At 45.2% G+C, this 12528-nt stretch overlaps 1 long non-coding RNA gene across 1 annotated transcript; it reads left to right on the top strand.

Annotated features, from left to right (window-relative positions):
• Positions 1-3856: 3856 nt before the first annotated feature.
• Positions 3857-11797, top strand: LOC310886233. The gene is made up of 3 exons (XR_014575251.1): positions 3857-3963; positions 6223-6423; positions 10680-11797. It is a non-coding gene; the product is annotated as an uncharacterized lncRNA (long non-coding RNA).
• Positions 11798-12528: the final 731 nt, after the last annotated feature.

The raw sequence follows: 12528 nt of genomic DNA, 5'->3' as shown, positions 1-12528 counted from the left end.
CATAGCCTTGCTTTTTTGAGTCAGGAGAGCACAGATTGAGCAGGGCCTCGTGCAGGGATCTTCCCTTGTAGGTGTGCCTACAGCCATGGGTTCTCCATGCCATGCTGGAGACCCTGGCAAGGGAAACAACATCCAACACTTGGCTCATTCACTTCTCATCCCTGTTCACCTCCATAAATGTCACATACACACCATAGCACCTGCAAAGGGTACTGTAAGATCCCTCTTGTCTGGAAGACTTGTCTGGTCTCAGCAGCCTCTGCAGAGGTGGGCAGGCATCACTACCCCTTATCTACAGGTGGGGAGGTGAGAGTGCAGAAACGCCCCAGTTTGTGGCCACGCCGCTGGCCAGAAGGGAGCTGGGAAGGTAACCAGTGCTTGCAGATTCCCAGGCTGCTCAATTTACAAGGAGAGAACTCTTTGCAAGGAAAACATGAAATTTATAGACTGAAATTACAGTGTTGGCAAAAGATGCCATCGCTGTAAGCTATATTTCTGCAATCCACTCCAAACCTGCCTACCTCCGAATTTCAAAGATACATTTTTTTACACACAGTAAATTTGAAATATGTTTGGTCTCATTACTTCCTGGTATGAGCTTTTACAGATTCTGCCTCTTTTTCTTCCAGGATGGGAAATAAGTAACTTCTACAGAGTATAGCTATGGGTGTCTCGCTACAAGAGACCTCCTGTGTCTTCCTGCCTTCGTATGCAAACGCAAACCCATGGCAGCAGCTGGGAAACGCTCCTTCAAGATAGCTTTTGCTTATTGACAGAAGTAAAGATTTTATCATGCATTATCATTGCGCTGAAGGGTTTGGGCTGAAGCCCCCAAGATGGGATCTTTAATCACTGAAGGGGTTTGTCTGCATTTGCTTCAAGTGCAGTTGCTGTAGGTTTTTGTTTGTTTGTTTTAATAAACAAAACAGAAGAGCAGCCACATCTTCTGGAAACGTCCTGTGATCTCAGTGCTGTTGGTGAATGTTTACTAGCCTTGAGAAACCGAACGTGCCTGCAGTCTTGCCTGCTGTTTTAATTTCCATGCTTTGAAGTGAGAGGAGGGCTTGTCCAGGGGTCAGGGCCCTTGCTCTCCAGTCCAGCTCTGCACTGAACATCGCCAAGGACAGGAGACATTTCTGACACCTCCCCCTGTCCTGTCCTGGGGTTACAGCTCCGAGCAGGACGTCGCCTCACTGTCTGCCCCTGCCCCTGAGCCCTCACCCTGACCAAAACCTCTGTGATATTTATGGCTCCGCAAAAACTTTGCCTTCCTGAGGTCACTACTGCAGCGGAAGGAGTGCAAAAGCCTAATATTAGTCCCCAAGCCTAAAAATTGTCTCTGTCCATGAGAGACAGCTCTGTCCCAGATGTGTCTCCATGGGCAGAGCTTGCACTGAGCACAACGCCAAGCGACCGCCATCCCTCCAGGCCTCCGGAGACGTTCAGCGCTGAGGCAGCAGACACCTACAACACTACTTGAAACACAGCAAGAAAGCTCCCTACTAGGGATGCAGTTTATATTAGCAAAATGAGCCCTTAATGGAGCACAACATCCGCATTCCTCATCAACATCACCTGGCAGAGCAAAGCAGCTCTGTGAGGGTAGAAACTTCAGCTCTGGAGGTGGGGAGAGACAGGTTGCTGGAACATTATCTCTGCCAGGAGCTTTTTTTTCCCCTCCAGACACACTGGGGCAATGTTACAAAGACATACAGTTTTCTTGTTGCTTTAATTCCAAGCAGCGTTATGAATATAGACTCCAGTGTTTCAGAGCTCCTGCTTCCTAGCCTCCAGGAAACTGTCAGGTGAAAAGAGGAAGGAATGGGAGATATACAGTGAACAGTGACTGCATGTTTAGTGTGCCTCAGACCAGGTTTTGGCTAAATCCTGCCACTTTGGGGTCCCTGTTGAACCAAGCCACTTGTGACATATAACTGGTAATATTCTGACACCATTCTGTTTGTCTCCGTTCTGGTGGGTGATCTTTGGGCTAAAAATGAGGCTGTTTTAGTGCATTTCAGAATAGATGCTATAATTTGTCTAACTACTGGACAAAAAAAGAAAAATCCAGCTGCCAGCATTCACTGGAGGACCAACTGTAGAGCATGAAAATGAAATCTTTTCATGCTCAGGGAAAGCACAAAGTCTTAGAAGAGGACTGAAGGCACCACAAGCTTCAAGCCCTGCATCTATCAGAACCCCTGGGGTACCTAGTGCTACGTCAAACCACAATAATGTCTGGGGCATCTCTGGGGGGATACAGTTAAAAATAATATTTGGCTTTAAAAATTGGCCTGTTTAAACATCTTTCATTTACAAATCAGTTGCAAAAACAGGCTTTGCTTTTCCTTCTCCACATGAAGTGTATTTTCTTTGGGGGTTGCCTCCCCTCAAAGCCAGCTTGTGGGCCCAGCTGAATGAAGGTGCAGGAGGATCAAGTATTTCCTGCTAATATGAAAAGCCAGTTCATAATTTGAACCTGACTTTCCTTGAAAAGTGTACTTTCCCTTTGCAATTCCCCCATCCTTTTAGAGGCAGACAGAGGCTTGCTTGTGCGTTTGAGCGTACCATACCCAAACTTAGCGCACAACATGTAAAAACAAATAGAAAGTGTGGCCCAGGCTGGACTATTGGCTTCAAATAGTCCTGCACTGCCTAAATGCCACTGCATACTTGGCCTCCAGCATTATCCTGAGTGGCCCCTTTCAGTGGTCTGCATACCAGGTCCTTCAGACACCCAGACTGCTGCTGAAAGATCAGCGTTGTAGGAAGTCAGTCTGCTCTGAGGAACACAGCCCTAGTTTTTCCATAGAGTTACGGACATGTGTTATGTGCTTCTTGGAGCCTTGGCCCTGGCTCCTTCCTGGAAGCAATCCCAGGCAAGATCTCTCATTTGAGGGGTCTCAGTGCTTCAGCACAGGGTCTCCAGCTTGATTCACAGCCTGCTGCAAACAGAAAGCATCTTCCATCAAGACATCTCCTTCAGACAGAGCACAGGGAGAAGCTGAACCCAAGCCATGTGCTGGGCTATTTTGCTCCCGCAGTGGTGAAGACCTAACCAGGTTGGGCTGTGGTGCTTCTCACTGAGAGCAGAATCATTTAGGTTGCAAAAGACCTCTAAAACTATCAAATCCAACTATTAACCTAGCAGCGCCGAACAGGACCGTAGGACAGTCACTGTGAATAAACTGGAGCCGCCAAATTGCCCACGTTACTCAGAAGGGTATCAGCACGGCTGCACTTTCCCTGTCTAAATCTTTATGCCCCATTCGCACCCAGGTTCAGGCATGCACCGCTCTGTGTAAGGACAATTACTGAAGACGTGACAACCCTGCAAGGGGAAGGTCAGGTTAGAAAGATAAAGCTTTCAGTCTAGATGAGGAAACAAAGTACAAAGATATTAAGAAACTTTTCCCTGCGAAACAACAAGCCTACAACAGAGCTGGCTTGCACATCAGCTTCCGATGTGCAAAACCCCTAACACCCTCCTGTAAGAGTCTCCCAACTTCCATGCAGCCCTGATCCTGGTTAGTCCTGGGCCTGGCCCCAGCCAATGCGAAATGTTGCTTCTGTCCTTCCTAATTGACTTGCTCCAAAGCATCGCTTAATGTATTTGCACTTTAGAAGCAGCCAAACAACAATGTGAGAGCCTTAATGAGAGAGGTGCTGCATGCCAGCAGAGCAATAAATCTCCGGCAGAGGCTGGCATTAGGTCTGCTACCGCAAATTCCTGTTGCAAACCAGTTGGGCTGAGGCTGCTGCTGCTGCCAGGAAAAAGGGAGAGTTTGGTTAAGTGGCTGACAAATGGCTTCTGCTTGTTGAGTCTCCTAATTAAAGTAAATGCACTTTCCTTTCAGGTCTGTTTGCAAAAGAAGGTTTGTGAAAATGCAGCTTGCAAAGGATGCAAGAGAAGCGAGAAGCTGTGCAGTCACTGAGAGGCTGCTGTTGGCTGTCACATTGCAGGTAAATGCTCTGGGGGGCCAGGGAAGCATGTCAGGCTTTCTCCACAGGTCAGGTTTGCAGCTGCTTGTGAGCTAAAAGCAGAGCTCTGTGTCATGGGATCCTACCTTGGATCAAGGTGGAGGGTGCTCACAGCTTAAAATGTTCCCCTTTCAGTGAGCTTTGCCAGCCTGGGCTTTAGTGACATCTCTGCCTGAGTCCATCCAGCAGAACCCCACTGCAGCTGTGCTCCCACAGGGGCAGGCAGTTGGGTTCCTCCATTCCCTCTGCAAAGCCTCCTGTCCCCCAGCAGTGCTTTAGTGGGAAAAAAGGTGAAACCTTGTGTTCAGAGAGAGTCACAATACAACATGTGAAATACATCAGCATGATTTAAAAAATGCTTTCAAATATGCTTTGAACAAAGGTGAAAAGCAGTGAGAACGGCAGTCCATCTGTGCTTTTCTGCCTACGTCTTACTGAGCAGACTGTGTTTCATCAGGGATATTTGGGGAACAGATCTTTGTGCAGGCACTGGGTATGCGGCCATGGATGGGCTCATCGCAGCAGCAGCATTGCTGGGTTTCGGCACGCTCCAGCCTGGCTCAGTGTGTCATGCTGACCTGCCTCCCCCCAGCTCCCCTTACTAAGCCCAGCAGCGAAGGTTTTCATCCTGACAGATTTCTAGACCTGATGATAATATCCAGCGAAAGGTATTTGCAAGTGTCAGGTATTATTAATTTCTGAATATGAAAACTGGAACCCCCTCCCAATAGTCCTGTGTAGCCAAAAGCTCTCTGAGGGCTCGGAAGACAAAATGATCACTTTGCTTATTCAGGGTGACAAGAGTGATCTATCCATTAAAGTGACTTTCATCCATCAGTTCATTATGCTTTATGTCTATGCTGATGCGTGTTTTGCCATTTGCTACTTTTTATCGCCATTATGTGACATGCTTTATTCATTGCACCAGGATTTATATCTGCCCTGTTACCTGCTTTATTCTTTCATTATATTTTATATCAGTTTTGCTATGCTAGATGTCTGTACAGCCTCCCTCTAGATATACCTTACCATATTTTATACATTACTTTACATGCCTTCTGCTTTATTCAGACATAAAAAATAATCATCTTGGAGTATATTTAAGTGCTCACAGAGGTAAAAGACTATTGTTTTGATTCAGCTGGATAGGGGAAGCTGCTGTGTTAGCTTTTACTTACAAAGCTACACAAGAAAAATGCCATCCTTTGGCTTTAAATAAGGCAGCAGTTTCATCTAAATCAGTCAATGAGGATAAATTGATGTGCCAATATTTTTGTTCAATTGTTCTTCATGTGCAATCATAGAATCATAAAGGTTGGAAAAGCCCTCCAAGATATCTGGTCCAACCATCTCCCTACCACCACTATCACCCACTAAACCATGTCCGTAAGTACCACATCCAACCTTCCCTTAAACACCCCCAGGGTGTTTATATGATTGATTAAAGGAGAGCTCCCTCCCACCTTGACCTAGCCTTATAAAATTAAATATGGGATTCAATTCCAGATTATGACACTTAAGCTTAGATGTTTCCATGTGTGCCAGATGTCTAAATTCCCAACACATTTGGTGAAGATCTGGCCTGACAGTGGGAGCTATTTAGGTCACCTTAGAGCAGACACCCACCCAGCACGCAGAGGTATCTCCAGTTAACAACCAAAATGCTGCTCCTTAATCTGGAGCTAAACCCCATTTTGGCTGTCCAATATAAGATATAGGATATAAGATATAACGGGCTTGTTAGCAAAGAGGAATTCCTTCTGCAATGGCAGCTGGAGCTTTCTCCATGACATGGTGGAAACGATGACTGAGGAAGACTCCAAAATGGAAAGGCTAGCAGGGGTACAGGAGGACTTTGAAATGTGTCAAAGTTCTGGAACAAAATGTCCCAGACTCGTGCGGCATCGGCACATGGATGTGTGAGCATCCATCGGACTCCAGAGGACTGCGAGTGCTGCTGAGTGCTTGTCCTCTTCCAGCACAGAGACCAATCCAGGATTGGGTCTGGCCATGAGACAGGCACACTCCACAAGAGCAGTTCACATCCAGAGCCAAACTCACCTTATTTGAGGGCAAAGGAGAATCCTGTTCCACAGTTCAGTCCTGGACCCTGCCCATTGCAAACTGCAGGAGGTTTGCCCAAGTAGTGGCTTGCTCCTTGCCACAACAGAAAAACAACATATTTCAAGAACTTAAGTCACCATATAAAAATCTCATCCTTTTTGCATTTTCCATCCCCAGGTTTGTTCATAACCTGCCCTTGCTGCTCACCGTAAGCATCTGCAATTACCTCCTATGAATGATATTTTTGTCCCTGGGCCTGATTTGTTCAGGAAACAAACAAACAAGCAAACAATGGATTATTTAGCTGCAAAAGGGAACAAATCTGCCTGCTGCGACATTTGCAAACCCCAAAAGATTTATTAGGAGACACCAAAAAAGGTGAGTGTTTTCTGCACAAAGCTGGCAGAACATACTGTATGAATAACTGAATGACCTTTCAAATATTTACACATACCTAGGATCCTGCATGGAGGCTGCTTCTGCTCCTTCACCCACTCTCAGGCTTTTTACCCAAATTCCCTTGCAGCAGATAGAGAAACACTGATATATGTTTTTAACAAAACAGCCATGGCCAAGAACAATAGCTGAGAAATGTAGGAAAACAGTCAATTTGCACTGTAGAGTTAAGCCTTTTCAGAGCTGTGAATGTCAAGTGAAGTCCCAACTGAGCCCAGGAAAAGAGAGAGCTTTTAGCAGCTGGTCACACTGAGCAAGGAGTTGTAGAGAAGAAGGGAAATGGGGACCATAAAGGCTGCCGTTGGCCTGGTTAGAAAGAAACCCTTGCTGCGTTAAAGACTAGCATCTCAATAAAATTTACCTGGTTGCACTTCCAGCACAAAGGATGGTTGCATATATCTGACTAATTCCCACTGAAAGTCAGCAGAAAGGCTGTGGAGGGAACTGTGCCTGCTGGTAGCAGAGGAGGTTACCAAGGCTGTCAGCAGGAGAGAGGGGACAGCCCTGACCAGGAGTGGTGTGCTGCTGGGACTCAGGTGCTGAGCTGCTGTTGTCCTCCAGATAGATGGCCTGTCCCCAAAACTGCCCTGCAAAAAGCAGGGTGGGCAGCAGGTGCATGCAGCTGTTGCCAGTGTGTTGCAGATCCCAGATCTGTTTGGGGATGTCATCTCTTCAAGAGACTAACCAATTCTGACTCCTTAGATCATATTTTTGGATAAACATGATGATTAAAATTAAATTACCTCTTGAATAAGAAATCTCACAGGGAATAACTGTGGCATCCTCAGCCTTTGGCATTGTTTCTGTTGTTTAGCCATAAGACCAAGCATGTGCTTGGCAGGAAAACAGCAATTTTTCCTCCCCACAAGCACATGGAGAGTTCAGGCACGGGATTATCTCTGACACCTACATACCAAGAGTTCAACCCAATCTGGTCCCCCTGGAGCACCTTTCTGTGAGCAGAAGGAAGCTGTCCTGCCAAAATGCTCAGCTGTCCTGTGGCGGAGGAGCCACATGGACTTGGTTGGTACCAGGCAGGGGCCAGCAGGACCCTCTCCCACATCCCAGGGCAGAGGCCACCGTGCTTCACAGGGGGTACGTATGGAATAGCGCAGCCATGCTCAGCCCTGCATACCCCCAAAACCCGGGTGCATGAAGCCAGTCTCCTGGGAGCACGATCACACCACTGGTTCAACAACAAGGGGATGAACAGGTCTCATTTCGCTTTGGCTTTTAATTGATTAATTTCTAAGCACTTTAGACTGCTACATATGGAAAGTAATTGTCCTAATTATAATACTAATTATATTGTTCAAGTTATGCTGTAGTGCTAAGAGATTTAGCAGCGCTACAACTAAAGAGGGTGTCTGCATAGTGCGGGCAGCGTCCTCTGTGCAAAGAGCTGCAGGAGATGGGAAGACGGGGAGCGAGGTGTGGGGTGGGTTAGGCAGGGAGCTGGGCAGAGAAGGGCCTGGCAGGTTGGTGTCAGTGCTATCAACACTCATCTTCAAGGAAATAAAAAGAAGGATTTGGTGGCTACTGTGCGGTTCCCTGCAGCAACAACTTCCTGTTTTTCTCAGGAAGCCCTGTGTGAAGGTGTTTCGGAGGCCCGGCTCATCCCAGGCCACAGCGGGCCTGGCAGGCTGCCCTCAGGCAGCATTAGGCCTTGAACCGCCCTGCTTGGGGAGGGGGGCATTACATTAAAGCTTCTGGGTGACCTTAATAATTATTTAGCTCTGCAGGCTTTCGGCCCTGAAAGCCTGCCTCAGTTGCAGCATGTGCTGGAAAGCTCAAGACGGGGAGCCAGGCTTTGGGAAATGGCTGGGCCCTGGCACCAGAGAGGGCCCTGAGCAAGCCCCTGGTCTCCCCTGGAGCCCCCCTGTGAGCTCTGCAGAGCAGCTGTGTCCCCTGCGGTGGCCTCTTGATGTCACTGTGGTAACACCGATCAGATCCGTGGCTCAGGCGCCTTTGGATCAGGCCGGGAGCATTTTTTCCTGTGGCAGAGAGAAACCTTGCGTTTTGCACCCACTCCTGAAAGGAAGCATCAATCTTGCAGGGTTGCAAATAGTCTTTTCTTGTGACTGTCCCCAGTACCATTGATCTTAAGATATTGCTGCAGTTTGTGTGCATAGATTTCAAAACAGTCATCCTTTCTGCCAAAATGAGAACAATCCATTTCCCCTTACATGGCCACTATACCAGCCCCCATACGGACAGCCCCTCTTGTGCAAGCGCTTCACCGCCAGCAGTAGCATAGGAAAAGGGGCACGGAAAGCCCAAGCCAAACTTTTCTAGCCCAAAACTCAGATGAGGATCAGCTTGTACCCTACACAAATGTATTGCAACTTAGCAGAACTTTTTCCAAAAAACCTCCACCCCCAAATTATAATATAAAAAAATGGGAACATTTTGTTTTTGCCATTTTCAAAATAAAAAATTTCACCTTCTCAGGTTGAAAAAACATTTGACCTCAAAATATGTTTCAGTGTTATTTATGGAAAAAAATATGTTGCAACCAAACCAAAATGTTTCACTTGATCAGATTTTGAGAGTCTTATTATGCAAGCCACCACACTTTTGGATACTTTCATTTCTGTTTGAGTCTTCTTCCCCTTTTTCTCCAAAATTCAGAACTGCCTAAGGACCAAAAATGCAGTTATTCACAGATGTACTCTAATTAGCTAGAGCTTCTCTGTATCTCTTAAGAATCCAATCAATGATTACTCAAGTGAACTACAGAGGCCTTGCAGGAATTTAAGTAGGGTAGAATCCTTAAGCTGATTTTCTGCATAGAGATTAATTTCATCCTGGTTAGAAACAAATGGAATATATCCTGCTGTCTCTGTCCCCTTGTGACTGTCCTTATTAAGGACCTAAGCTTAAAATTCTCGGTTGGACCAGGCTCCCACTGAGTTAATGAGGTCTTTGAATGGGATTTTGAATTAGTTTTGAATAGAGCGGTTGGAGCTCTGCAGTTAGCACAAAGAGCCCTCCTTGCAATGGAGGCAGATCCTCACCACCCATCTGTCATCATGCAACTCTTGGTAAAGTCCTTCTGCAAAATCCTGCAAGAAAACACAGTTTTAGTGAAATGGTACCACTCTCCCTGGTGCAGAGGGTGCTGACTCTGCTGATGGGTTTCAAGTCAACAGGAAGACCCTCCTGGCACTCATTTCAGAGGACAAAGACGCTTTGCTGCCTGCAAAACTATTAATTCTGGTGAAGTTATCTAACCCAGCAGCTGAGCAATTTTTGATCTGGTTTATTAAAAAATAATTACTCTGATATGCAAGGTTTTCAGCAGTCAATAATTCTGTGGGACTGCTCTTGAGGATTCAGTCACCATGTCATTAGCTTTATGCATGACATTTTACTGTGTTCACCTAAAATAGAAAACTGAAGATGGAAGAAAATATAATTTGGTGAAGAACCTTGGGACAGGTCCTGCATAGACTTCATTTCGAGGCAGGAAAAGTAGGCAGTTCAGCTTAGATTCACATCTCAGTTGGACAAGAGATACAGAAACAAAAATAAAATACTTCATTGAATCAAATCTTGGGTTAAAATAAAAAAAGCACACCACAATTATCACATGGAGTTTTATCACTGTAAGTGGAATGTATAATAATTAACAAGTTTTGATAAAGAGATCTTTAAAATGTACAAGGGAAATTCCTGTCATAGTTTCTCAATGTGGCTGTTGCACTATAGAGCTGATTGAAATCTTAAAAAAAAAAAAATCCAATCAAGAAAAAGAAGAAAAATAGCTGAAAACATTCAGCAATTACCAAACCATTCTTCTCAAGAAGCACAGACTAAGAACAGGAAAAAAACACACAGCAACCACTTTCCTCTCCTTTCCACACTCCAAGAAAAATGATCTAAGCAGGGTTTTATATAGCCCAGTAGGAGAAAAGAGCAGAGATTCCATTAAATTCACTGACGACTTCATCTGTTTTATATGGATACAGTTTGGAGGGCTGATTGATAGCTCTCAATGGGAAACTTCTATGAAACACAAAGATAAAATTTTTACATATTAATTTGCTGTTCTCATGGATTTTAAAAGTACTACGTGGGCAGCAGCTACATGTTTAATAGTAGCTATAGAGGAACCTTATCAGCTGGGAGTTTCTTTGATCCTGGTAACCATCCAAAACGTTATGTTTTTCCTTTAGGTCTTCAAAATCCAGGCCAGGAGTCTCAGAAGAATTGATTGTGGCAGAATGGCCTCTTTCATGTCCCAGAACCTGAGGAGGGGCCTGTATTTAACCAACACTTGGCATCACAATCCAGCCTTTATGTCTGTTCCTTTCCCTGCTGGATATGTCAAATGACGTGAAAATAAAAATTTGGAAAACTTCTCTTTAAATTTTGGATAACAATTATTTTGAAAGAAAAAAAAAAATAAGTTTTTTTCCCCTCTAAAGCAGATGTGCAATATCTAGATGGGATTTACACCACTGCCTCCCCCCCTCCCCTCCCCACTTTGGGCTACTGGACTTCAGAACAGAGAGAGCTCAGAACTCACTGAAATGTCTCTCCTGCCACTGTGTACATGTTCACATCTATTTTGCGGATAATGCCTCAGGATCCCTGGGCAAAAGCCTTTCTTGTCTGCACAAGATCAATGCCCTGAGACGTGAGCCCACAAGACTGTTTTCTCTGCTGGCCCTGGTTACTTCGCGCAATGTTTTGGATGCTTATTCATCCAACTGGCGTAGGGAACATCTGCTGAAAACATATATCATCCTTACAAGTCTGTTACTGTACGTGAATTATGGAGAGGTGAAGGGAATGGACTGTGTGGTCCAGTGGTCGGGGTCACAGAGCCAAATTTCCCCAGTATGAATCAGCAGTGACTCCACCAGCTCCAGCAGAGCGGATAGGTGTAACGTGCAGCTTTCCTTGGAGGAAATCTCTATTTACACCTGCATGAGTCAGAGGAGCATCTGCTCAGAGAGCTCCACCTCTGCCAAGTCAAAGAGCGAGTGTGGGAATCCTCAACCTCGCCGCGCTCAGGGGGCCACCACCCAGGAGCAGCTCTCCAAAACGCCAGAAGAGGACACTCCTGGAAAGCCCCACTGACACATCAGAGCGAGGATTAGAAAACCACATTACATGTATCCGAAGAGGAGGTCTGGCCTTGTCCAGGGCAGTGGTTTCCCACCATCACAGGCCCCCAAGCAACAGCTGCTAGCAAGGAGGACGCTGCTGCCTGTGCTCTCCTTGCTTGCTGCACGTAACCATGACTTAGGGCTTCAACTCATCAGAGGGGTATATCTGAGGGGTCAGATTCTGCTTTTTTTTTTTTTTTTATTTGTATCTTTTCAGTGCTTTTGTTAGCACCATTTGGGTTCCATTGAATTCAGGGTTGTGAACACAAAGCAACTCCACTTAATTCAATAGTGTAAAACCTTTGCTAAGAGGGGTTTTACTCTAGTTTTATGGCAGCATAACTGCAAGCTCACTATGAATGAAAGGAAAAGTAATTTATATTCCTGGCCAGCTTTTCTTTCCCTGCCCCTGCCCAGCACAATTTCATATCTATAATGCTCTTTTGCAGCAATGGGAAATAACAGAGAAACCTACTCCAAGGTAACAATGGCATTAGCTGCACAGTGCTAGACTTTAAAATGAGGAGATTAAAGACTGGCACTCTTTTATAGAATAATATAAAGAAACAACCTGAACTTTCTCCAAAAATAAATTAGCCTGTAAAATGTTGAGAAATAAACATAACTCTTCTGCCCACAAAAGGAATAACAAAACAGGCTTTGTTTCCAGTCAGATTTCTTGATTGCAAGGAAAATTCTAAAAAGAAAACCCAAAATAAGGCAACAAAGCAAAATTTTACCATGTAAAGTCCTTGATATTTTTCAGGAGTGCAGTTATTTTCCTCTCCTTACCTTGCTAGTTGCGTTGGGGAAAAAGGTACAGATAAAATAAAACATTGTTTTGTAGAGAAGTTGTGATGCTCTAGAATGTCAGAAAACTCTTAATTAGAGGTAGAATTAATTATACCTG

The sequence above is a fragment of the Anser anser genome, assembly GCF_964211835.1.
Source record: "Anser anser genome assembly, chromosome: 24".
Lineage (NCBI taxonomy): Eukaryota > Metazoa > Chordata > Aves > Anseriformes > Anatidae > Anser > Anser anser.
Note: the sequence above shows the minus strand (reverse complement) of the source record. Positions and strands in the feature narration are given on the sequence as shown.